Source organism: Mastigoproctus giganteus, chromosome 1 (assembly GCF_048544385.1).
Source record: "Mastigoproctus giganteus isolate SK-2022 chromosome 1, ASM4854438v1, whole genome shotgun sequence".
In the NCBI taxonomy this organism is placed as follows: Eukaryota; Metazoa; Arthropoda; class Arachnida; order Uropygi; family Thelyphonidae; genus Mastigoproctus; species Mastigoproctus giganteus.
This window is the reverse complement of record NC_143575.1, coordinates 261,196,116-261,208,280: the sequence shown is the minus strand read 5'-3', so window position 1 is coordinate 261,208,280 and position 12,165 is coordinate 261,196,116.

Here is a 12,165-nt window from a genome sequence, read left to right as displayed (position 1 = left end):
TCGTAATTCGATGTCAGTCTGGATAAACGTCGTGAGTTAACCGACTTTGAAAAACGAGGGATGATATTGGGTGTCCTACTCATGGGTCACTGTATCGTGGAGGTGGTACAGGAGTTGCTTGCACTATCCCCGTTGGACAGTATCAAGAGTGTATCGTAAATACGCCATTTTCAGAATAACATCTCATCGTGGACAGCACTGTGGGCAGAAAAAGGTGTGGGCAGAATGTGGCCATCGACGTCTGTCTCGCATTATTGCAATCACCTGGAGAGCGACAGTGGAACAAATTACCACCGACTTCAACGAGGGAGGAGCTAGAAACGTCTCTACCAAGACCATCAGGCGACCATTATGGGAGCCGCCGTCCCACTAGGGTCCCATTGCTAAAACCACGACACCTGTAGAACAAGTGGACTCAATGCCTTGCCGTGTGACTGCCCTTATCCGGGCGAAAGGTGAGCCTACCCGTTACTAGGTGGGTATCCCATGATTTCTACCCACTCAGTGTATTTTCCTTCAGAGAAGTAAGAATGTAGTTGGCGATAGTTTCTGATGTCTCATTGGATACCATTCATCTTAAAAACTTTAACTTGGGTACCATTTTTCTTGTTGAAATAATGCAATAACAATGTGGCTGATGTTTAATTAAATGATACTCCATCATGAATTCAGCAATGGCTACCTCGTCATGTTTATTTGAATTTTCTTTGAGAAATAAATGTTCCAATTAGGATGATGATCCAGTTGCTTGAAATTTAATCGCGTGTTTTTAGAATTAACGTGATCTTTGATATCACGTCTCCCACAGTGATTTTATGTTGATAAAACATGAGCACATTCTACATTCAGCTTCATTTTCGCGTGTTCCCTTTTTTTTTATCGAACCACATGCACTGAATTCGAACCGCAGGTACAAACTCAGTTAATATTTTTAGATTGTGCACAAATACATTTGTGCAAAACTGTTCATACCAAGAAACCTGGACATTTAAACGCCCCGAAAAAACATTTCGGGACCCCGGAAAAGATTGACATAAATCAGAACAAATCCCGAAAAACTAGGACGTCGGGACACCCTACATAAAATTCGTATTATTTGATAGAACACGAACTTTAATGTGATTTGTTCTTAATATAAATATTTTCCTAAAATTTTATTTATATTTTCCCCCCCGTCTAGAAATGTAAACAGATTCGATACATTACCTCCAGGGCCTTATGTCTGCTGAGCGTGCGCTTGGTACTCTCAGGGTCCTGAGTTGGATATCATCATTTTACTCTTTCTTGGTGATTTCTGAAGAAAACCCATGGGGAAAACAGGAAGTACACAGACCTAAGACAGGAGATCAAAGAGATTTGGCATATGCAACAAGTAACAACCATCCCGATCATCGTGTCAACAACAAGTATGGTGCCAAAGACCCTACATAACAGCCTACCAGCAATAGGTCTTATATAACTTCCGTCTCCTAGCAAACCACCTACAAGGAACTCCAGAAAGCCTCAAACCTGAACATCCGTAGCGGATCAAGGATAATTGGTGCCCCTATGCAAATTATATTCGGAGCCCTCCAAAAATAATAATAAAAAAGAATAAAAAATAAATAAAAGTTATTTGTCAAATAATTTTTTGCTTAAACTTTCGCTTAAATTAATCAAGATTTTTATGATGTTTACTGAAAACAATCTATTTTAGAACCTTATAGGAAAATGTCTTGGCTTGGGGCCCCTAGGCACATGCCTCATTGCCTTAATGGGAATCCGCCACTGTGTAGGATAGTCATAGTTGTTCGACCAACAGCAGACATAACAACAAGCATCCTGTGAACTTGGTACCAATATCCGTCACCAGGTGGAACCCCAATCAGGGAAAAATAACAATAGTTGCTACAAGTGACGTGTATCTCGATAAATGTCGACCTATATTATATCTTGAATATTAAATTGTTTATTTTGGGCTCATTTCAATGGAGAGCCTTCACCCTTCAATTATTATCTGGTAATTTTCCTTTTTGCAATATAACATAAACGATAAACTTCCTTACCTCGTGCAGCCATTATTAATATTAATAGTTTAAGTAACATAATAAAATGTTTTTTTTTAAGTGGGCTTTGTTGAGTGGTTTTTTCTACCTACTGGGTATGAAGTGTAATGACGTTTTCACTTGCGCTATCCCGCTTTTTTTTATATTTTTTTATATTTGTCCCGTCCGCCCCCCCTTCTCGAAGAGTACAAATATGGTGACCTCGAGCTCCAGAGTTAAAACACAAATAGAATTATTTCATATTTAGTAGTTTTATATAACGACTGTTTTATTCCCATATCTTTGGTTCAAAACTCGGAACCTTCAATTCTTCTGTTTTCTTTTTTCTTTCCTTTTTTTTCTCTTTTAACATTTTAAAGAATATGTTTGTGTTTGAACCACCCTTCAACGTGCATGTACTAAATTAAAAATCATCTGCTAATGTAGTTATTATTAAATTATTTATATATTCTATTTTATATTTCGTGTGGCGCCATCTATTATTCAACGTATGAATTAACCACGTTCTTTAACATTTAAAACAAGATTTTGCAGCTTTCAGATGGATGTTGTCCTTCCTAAGTTGTGATAGTTAACCGTTATTGTAAAGTACAGAACATCCTGTGCGTGCCATGATGGTCATGCGTGGTGAGAATTGCGTGCTACAGGTGCTTGCACACAATTAGCTGGTTGAAGTGGGGGCTTGCGGTTGTAGTTGTAATACTCGGGAATGCTTCGAGCACCAACGTTTGTCAGCTAAGTCTATGGTTGCCTCATTTATGGGGTTGATGTGACAACCTCTGTTCCTTTTGAAGGAACCACTACACGGAGCGATTGCAATAGGAGAGGGTAGTTGCGGGATCAGTCTATGATCACAACGACACGGCGTGGATCGATGTTGTGCTGGGTTGACCTGAAGTCCTCAGCAATCGCTGAGTGATCCACGTTCGCCGAACGGATGGCTTTCTCGTGCTCAGAGACCCTATTACTCAGTCTTCTGCCGGTTTCCCCCATGTAGCAGCCAGTGCAATCATGGCAGGAAATATGGTACACCAATCCACTCTGTTCTAGGGGGGGGGGACTGGTGTTTTAGCCCTCGAGACGAGGGATCGCAACTTTCTCCCTGGAAGTTGCAAACATTTTATCTCATGAACCTGTAGAATCCTAGAGGTTTGTTGCGTAAGGTTTTATTTATCTTGTTATGGGCTTGTCGTCTAATCTTGTTGCGCATCATCTTTTCATTTTGAGGAAGGTGTAGGATTTTGGGGTTCGTGTTTTTCGACATTCTCGATAGGCTTTTTTGCTTGTCAATCATTCGAATATTCCATTATCGATCATTCGCTAGTCGATTATTTTATTAAGCGTATCGGTGGTTGATCATAATTGTTCTTGAACACGTGCTACTATGTGTGACGCCAGAGAAACGAAGTAATCCAGCACCAGGTCAGTGGCTTCCGGGAGTGCCAATGGATCGGAGCGGATCACAATGCTGTTCTGTTTCTTCATATGTAAGTGAACGTCTCAAAATGAATATGGCTTTCTATACCTCACGACAAATATAAGCATCAGGAAATATGTTTCAAAGAGAGTGCAGAAATAGCAATTTGTCGGCGGAAGAGCTTTTCTTGGTGATTTTAACAGACCAAACAAAAAGTCCCATTGGAGAGTAATTCATGCTCTTTGGAAGTTTTCAGACTGACTGGACAGTTGGAGACATATCAGGATGTGCTTGGACTGCTCGGGCCGTTTTTATTGGGTTCTCTGTGGGAAAATTTGTAGCCATTTTATCGTCGAGGAGTGAGGCGGGGATGGTACAGGGGAGAAAACATCTTTGTGTTGCGCGGTTCCCTGCATCGTTGTTTAGCAAAGATTTTTTTTTTTCGTTAAACGCGACTGAGGCCAATGCACAGGTTTTCCAACAGCATTCGTGCAAGTCGCTTGCATGGTGAGACTGTGAATTATGTCGATGAACCCCAGGGGAGTATACTCCTGTCGGATCTCAGTGCAACAACTTTTACGAAGAGCTGAACAATTCTCCTCCTTCACGTGATCTTCAACTCGAATTGGAGGGACTTGTTTTCATCAACGCTGTTGGCAGAAAAAGGTGGTAAATGAATGTGGCGGTCGACGTCTGTCTCGCATTATTTCAACCAACTGGGCAGCGACAGTGACACAAATCACTGCCGACTTCATGGAGGGAGGAGCCAGAAACGTTTGTACCAAAACCAGCAGGCGACCATTAGCCGCAATAGGTTATGGGAATCGCCGTCCCACAAGGGTCCCATTGCTAAAACCACGACACAGGACTGTACGCCTCACCTGTGCAAGAGAACATCATCAATGTGCTTTGGATGATTCATCTCCTGGTCCGATTAGTCCCGTTTCCAGTTATTTCGATCGAACTGGAGGGTGCGTATCTGGCGGAAACCGCACGAAGCTATGCACCCGTCATGTCAAAAAGAAACTTGTTCAGGCAGGTGGAAGATCGGTAATGATCTGGGGCGTATTGGACTGGCACACCTCTGGTGCGTATAGAGTATAGACGAATCTCTGACCGGTCCAGGTTACATGTGTATCCTTGCAGACCATCAGCATCCCTTTATGGTCTTCTTGAACCCACAGGGCAATGCACATCCCCACACAGCTGCAGTGACTAGAACATGGTTTAAAGAGCATTCCGCAGATTTTACCCCCATGGAATGGCCTTCCCGTTCAACGCATATGAACCCCCCTAGAGCATTTTTGGGATGTTGTGAAAGGTCTTTTCGAGCTTTGGATCCTCCACTTAGGAATGCGACAGCAGTGCAGCAAGCATGAATGGCTATACCTGTGGAACTAGAGGACTCATTGCCTTGCAGTGTGACTGCCCTTATCTGAGCGAAATGTGGGCCTGCCCGTTATTAGGTAGGTATTCCATGGTTTCTGTCCACTCAGTGTATTTTCCTTCAGAGAAGTAAGAAAGTAGTTGGCATTAGTTTCTGATATCTCACTGGATACCATTCATCTCAAAAAGTTTAACTTGAGTACCATTTTTCTTGTTGAAATAATGCAATAACAATGCTGCTGATGTTTAATTATATGATACGCCATCATGAATTCAGCGATGGCTACCTCGTCATGTTCATTTGAATTTTGTTTGACAAAGAAGTGTTCCAATTTGGATGATGATCCAGTTACCTAAAATTTGATGGCGTGTTTTTTTAGAATTAACGTGATCTTTGATATCGCATCTACCACAGTGACTTTGTTGATAGAACAGGAGCGCATTTTGCATTCAGCCTCATTTTCGTGTCTGTTTTTTTTTTGTTTTATAAAACTCCATTCTTTCTGGAAGTCCTCTTTGAAAACACATTTACGTTTAGGCATTTTTTTTTATTATCCAACCACATGCAGTGAACCCAAACTGGAGGTGAGAACTCAGTTAATATTTTTTGATTGTGCACAAATACATTTATATTTGTCCCCCATCTACAAATGTAAACCGATTCGATACATTACCTCCAGGGGCTTATGTCTGCTGGCATGGGTTTGGTACACTCAGCGTCCTGAGTTGTATTTCATCATTTTTCTCTTTCTTGGTGATCTCCTACTACACCGGACTCTTTTTCTCTATCTCTCTCTCTCTCTCAGGGTAGATCAAAAAATAATTTTTTTTTTTTTTTGGTTAGTGAAGCGAAAGCCAAAAGGTTCCTTGCACCATATGGCTAATAATAATAATTTAAGAGAATAAAGCAGAAAATAGATCGTCAAAGAGCTCGGAGTGTCCGATGACACATGTCGACGATGCCACCTGGCCTCAGAAACGATCCAACACATCATCACAGAGCGCAAGGTGATCACCCAGACTGAGTAGACACGAACAGGCATCCAGGATAATACGTAACCTCAAAAGCTAGCAAAGAAATACCTGTTGATCAAAGAAAGTATTCCGTACTAAAAGTACGAACTCCAGGCTAGAGACCCCGGCCCACAAGCTGTACTGGGGCCGTGCCGTAATAACGGACAAGACAATTCCACACAACAGACCAGACATAACCCTTGTGGCCAAGAAGGAAAAGGGTACTCATCTGATTGACATAGCAGTACCCAACACTGGCTACCTGCTGAAAGCCCATGGGAAAAAACATCAGGAAGTACCCGAACCTAAGACAGGAGATCAAAGAGATGTGGCATATGCAACAAGTTACGACCATCCCGATGATCGTGTCAACCACCTGTTTGGTGCCAAAGCCCCACATAAAAGCCTAGCAGCAATAGGTCTCCCAGCGAATACCTACAAGGAACTCCAGAAAGTCACAATCCTGAACACCTGGACGATAGTCAAAGAGTTCTTCGACTATCAGTAACACCAGACATAACAAGAACTACCCTGTGTACTTCGTAGAAATACCCGTCATGAGGTGGAAACTCGAATCAGGGAGAAATAATAATAATAATAATAATAATAATATAGTTGAGTGACATATAGTAGTGCCATGTGATGCAAGAAAGCAAGTGTATGGGAAGCAAGTGTATAAAAGCTTATGCAGCATCAGCCAAAAAAAAAAAAAAAAAAAAAAATTACAAAACAAATCCCTCTAAATGTTTGTCCTGTTCCTCCTTAAATTTATTCAACCTACCAACTTCCACAACGACAGATGGAAGTTTGTTCCAGCAATTGACGATCCGCTGGCTAAAGGCAAATTTCCACACATCTATTCTACATCTGTCTTTTCTTAATTTCAATTTGTGCCCCCTTAGGCTCATAATCTGAACAAGTGGAAGGATCCCATCAGAATTCAGCGTGCTCAACCCATTCAAGGCCTTATACACCTCAATCAGATCACCTCGCAGGTGCCTATTCTCCAGCCGCTGCAATTTACAGAACTTAAGCATCTCTTGGTAACAAGACCCCTTCGTTCTCCCTCACCAGTATTGTTGAGAGTAGCTCAAGAAACTCTACATCCTTCCTAAAATGAGGCCTCCAGACCTATACACAGTACTCAAGGCGTGGCGTAACCTTTCCCTGCTAGCAAAATTCCTATATATCATTGACAAAACCCCATTACCTGCCCTGGCAGCCTGTCTACATTGCTCAGAGAACTTCATATCTGACTGCACAATTACTCCCAGGTCTTTTTCATTTTCTACCACCTTAAGTGTAGTACCACACAGTTGGTACATTTCTCTGGGGTTACTTCTACCCATATGCAGTACTTTGCATTTGTCAAAGTAAACTTCAGTTGCCACTTCTCAGCCCATCTGCCTATATTTTCTAGATCCGAACCGTAGCATAAATGTGGACCTATATTATATATACAGTATATAAATTGAATATTAAAGTGTGTAATCCGGGCTTATTCAAATGGAGAGCCTTCACCCTTGAATTATTACATTATCAGTTCACTCTTTGCAACATAGTTTATGGATTGTAAGAGATATAACAAAACTCTTTATCGAGGCGGGCTTTGTTAAGTGGTTACTTCTATCTACTGAATATGCGTTCTAATGATCCTACCACTGACGCCACCCCACCTTTTATTTTATTTATTTTTTATTTGTTATGGCCGCCTCTTCCCGAAGTTTCCAACTATGTTGACCTCCAACTCCAGAGCGAAGACGCAAATAGAATTATTTCGTATTTATTAGTTTTATATAACGACTGTTTTGTTCCCATATCTTTGGTTCAAAACTCGGAACCTTGAATTCTTCTCTTTTCTCTTCTCTTTCCTTTTTGTCTCTTTTAATATTTTCAAGAATATGTTTGTGATTGGATCACCCTTCAACGTTCATGTACAGAATTAAAAACCATCTGCTAATGTAGTTATTATTAAATTATTTATAAAATCTATTTTATGTTTCGTGTGTCGCCATCTATTATTCAAATTATGAATTAACCACGTTCTTGAACATTATCTAAAACACAAGATTTTGCATTAAATTGCTGGTAATTAATAACAGCGTTTTCTCTTTTTTTTTTTACCATTCTAGTCTCAAATTATAAACGAGGCCTCTGAAGAATATTAAATTGTATAATTTTAGGTCCATTGGGTGTAAGATATTCCTTGGCATTAATAGTCTTTTAAATTGTACATTTTTTTGTGTGTGGGGGAGGATAGAAATGGGGAAGTGTTCCAGTGTTAGCTTTAGAAGAAGCATATGATGCAAGAAAGTAAACTTATACACCATCAGCCCCAAAAAAAAAACAAAAAAACCTCACTGACACATCCATTCACTCCAAAAAGAAAAACCGAAACTATTATATTTAAGCCACCCGAATAATTAAATTCATCTGCCGTGCTGTGTCATATGGCTGTTAATTACGTGTGTTCTAGAGTCGATTTGTCTGTTTACTGTACGAAAAACTCCAGTTTCCGGAGGGGGAAACCTTGCTATCTACGCTTGAGATCGATTAATTCAGCCACGGAGTGAAAAAAGCCATTTAAAGTTCCTCGCGTCATCAACGGGGTTCGAACCCGAGCCTTTTCCACCTGGTGTGGGTAGGACGGTGACGATACCACTGTGTTAGCCATGCAGCTGTATTCGCTTCAAAAGTTTGTCCACTTGTTCTTCGAATTTTTTTAAGCTATCAACTTCCACAACCACAGATAGATGCGTTCCAGCAACCACCCGCCGGCCGAAGGAAAACCTCTGCACATCCCTCAACAACTATCCTCGAGGACTCACTGCCTCGCAGTGTGACTGCCCTTATCTGAGCGAAATGTGGGCTACCCATTATTAGGTAGGTATGCCCTGGTTTCTGCCCACTAATTGTATTTTCCTTCAGAGAAGTAAGAATGTTGTTGGCGACAGTTTCTGATGTCTTATTGGATTCCATTCATCCTTAAAAACTTTAACTTGGGTACCATTTTTCTTGTTGAAATAATGCAATAACAATGTGGCTGATGTTTAATAAAATGATATGCCATCATGAATTTAGGGATGGCTAGCTTGTCATGTTCATTTGAATTTTCTTTGAGAAATAAATGTTCCAATTTGGATGATGATCTAGTTGCTTGAAATTTGATCGCGTGTTTTTAGAATTAACGTGATCTTTGGTATCACGTCTCCCACAGTGATTTTATGTTGATAAAACATGAGCACATTTTATATTCAGCTTCATTTTCGTGTGTTCCTTTTTTTTATCGAACCACGTGCACTGAATTCAAACCGCAGGTACAAACTCAGTTAATATTTTTAGATTGTGCACAAATACATTTGTACAAAACTGTTCATACCAAGAAACCTGGACATTTAAACGCACCGAAAAAAAATTTCGGGACCCCGGAAAAGATTGACATAAATCAGAACGAATCCCGGAAACCTAGGATGTAGGGACACCCTACATAAAATTCGAGTATTCCAAAATTCGTATTATTTGACAGAACACGAACTTTAATGTGATTTATTCTTAATATAAATATTTTCCTAAAATTTTATTTTTATTAGTCCCCTATCTACAAATGTAAACAGATTCGATACATAACCCCCAGGGGCTTATGTCTGCTGAGTATGGGCTTGGTACACCCAGGGTCCTGAGTTGGATATCATCATTTTACACTTTCTTGGTGATTTCCTTCTACTCCTGACTCCTGTTCTTTTTCTCTCTCTCTAATAACCCCATCCCACAAGCTGTACTGGGACCGCGCCATAATAACGGACAGCACAATCCCGCACAACCAACCGGACATAACCCTTGTGGATAAGAAGGAAAAGGCTACCTACCTGATTGACATAGCGGTACCCAACACTGGCAACCTCAAGAAAACCCATGGGGAAAAAATCAGGAAGTACACGTACCTAAGACAGGAGATCAAAGAGATGTGGCATATGCAACAAGTAACGACCATCCCGATCATCGTGTCAACCACAACTATGGTGCCAAAGACCCTATATAACAGCCTACCAGCAATAGGTCTTATATAACTTCCGTCTCCTGGCAAACATCTACAAGGAACTCCAGAAAGCCTCAAACCTGAACATCTGTAGAGGATCAAGGATAGTTGGGGCCCCTAGGCAAATTATATTTGGGGTTCCCAAAAATAATAATACAAAATAAAAAAAAAGAATAAAAAATAAATAAAAGGTAGGTGGCAAATAATTTTTTGCTTAAATTTTCGCTTAAATTTAATCAAGATTTTTATGATGTTTACTGAAAACAATCTATTTTAGAACACTATAGGAAAATGTCTTGGCTTGGGGCTTAGGCACGTGCCTCATTGCCTTAAAGGTTAATCATAGTTGTTCGACCAACACCAGACAAGCATCCTGCGTACTTGGTAGCAATACTCGTCACTAGGTGGAACCCCAATCAGGGAAAAATAACAATAGTTATTACAAGTGACATGTATCTCGATAAATGTCAACCTATATTATATTGAATATTAAATTGTGTACTTTTGGCTCATTTCAATGGAGAGCCTTCACCCTTCAATTATTATCTGGTAATTTACCTTTTCACAATATAACATAAACGATAAACTTCCTTACATCATGCAGTCATTATTAATACTAATAGTTTAAAGGACATAATAAAATTTTTTTTTCTCGAAGTAGGCTTTGTTCAGTGGTTTTTTCTACCTACTGGGTATGAAGTGTAATGACGTTTCCACTTGCGCTATCCTACTTTTTTTTTTTTTTTTTTTTTTTATTTGTCCCGGCTGCCCCTTCCCGATGAGTACAAATATGGTGACCTCGAGCTCCAGAGCTAAAACACAAATAGAATTATTTCATATTTAGTAGTTTTATATGACGACTGCTTTATTCCCATAATCTTTGGTTCAAAACTCGGAACCTTGAATTCTTCTATTTTTCTTTTCTTTCCTTTTTTTTCTCTTTTAACATTTTAAAGAATATGTTTGTGTTTGAAACACCCTTCAACCTGCATGTACAGAATTAAAAATCATCTGCTAATGTAGTTATTATTAAATTATTTATATATTCTATTTTATGTTTCGTGTGGCGCCATCTATTATTCAACGTATGAATTAACCACGTTCTTTAACATCTAAAACAAGATTTTGCAGCTTTCAGATGGATGTTGTCCTTCCTAAGTTGTGATAGTTAACCGTTATTGTAAAATACAGAACATCATGTGCGTGCCATGACGTTTGTCAGCTAAGTCGATGGTTGCCTCAGTTATGGGGTTGATGTGACAACCTCTGCTCCTTTTGAAGGAACCGCTACAACACGAGATGTGGAGCGATTGCAACAAGAGAGGGTAGTTGCGGGATTAGTTTATGATCTCCACCTCGCGGCATGAATCGATGTTGAGTTGGGTTGACCTGGAATCCCCAGCAATCGCTAAGTGATCCACGTCTGTTGAACGGATAACTTTCTCGTGCTCAGAGACCCTATTACTGAGTCTTCTGCCGGTTTCCCCAATGTAGCAGCCATTGCAATCATTGCAGGAAATACGGTCCACCAAGCCACTCTGTTCTAGGGGAGGAACTGGTGTTTTAGACCTCGAGACGTGGGATCGCAACTTTCTCCCTAGAGGTTGCAACATTTTATCCAATGAACCTGTAGGATCCTAGAGGTTTGTTTCGTCAGGTTCGGGATTTACTAGACGAGCGATTGAAGCGCGAGAGGAAGCTGTATCACGAAGAAGCAAATATTCAATGCTTAGGAAGGTTTTAATTATCTTGTTATGGGCTTGTCGTCTAATCCTTTTGCGCATTGCTCTTTTCATTTTGAGGAAGGTGTAGGATTTTGGAGTTCGTGTTTTTCGTCATTCTCGATAGGCTTTTTTGCTTGTCAATCATTCCAATATTCCATTATCGATCATTTGCTATTCTATTATTTTATTAAACGTATCAGTCGTTGTTCATAACTGTTCTTGAACACGTGCTAATGTTTCCCTATTTGGGACTTGGTGTCAAAACGGTTAGAGACAGCTTTGTGAAAATCGGTGGGTGTATCATTTAGGGTATGGGGAAGTGATTTGTAGAAGAAAAACAATTAGTTGAAATTTCCGCCACGAGGAGAGAAATTGGCACTTTAAAAATGAGATGGAATAATTAACTTAGGGTTAGATTTTAATATCAGAACTTAGAGAGGATTCAGGTGGGTGATTGGACTTCCCTCACCAAGAAACTGGGGTTTTTTGTCCAGTAAATTTTTCTCTGCAGTTGGAGGTCAGCATATTTGTACATTTTGGGAA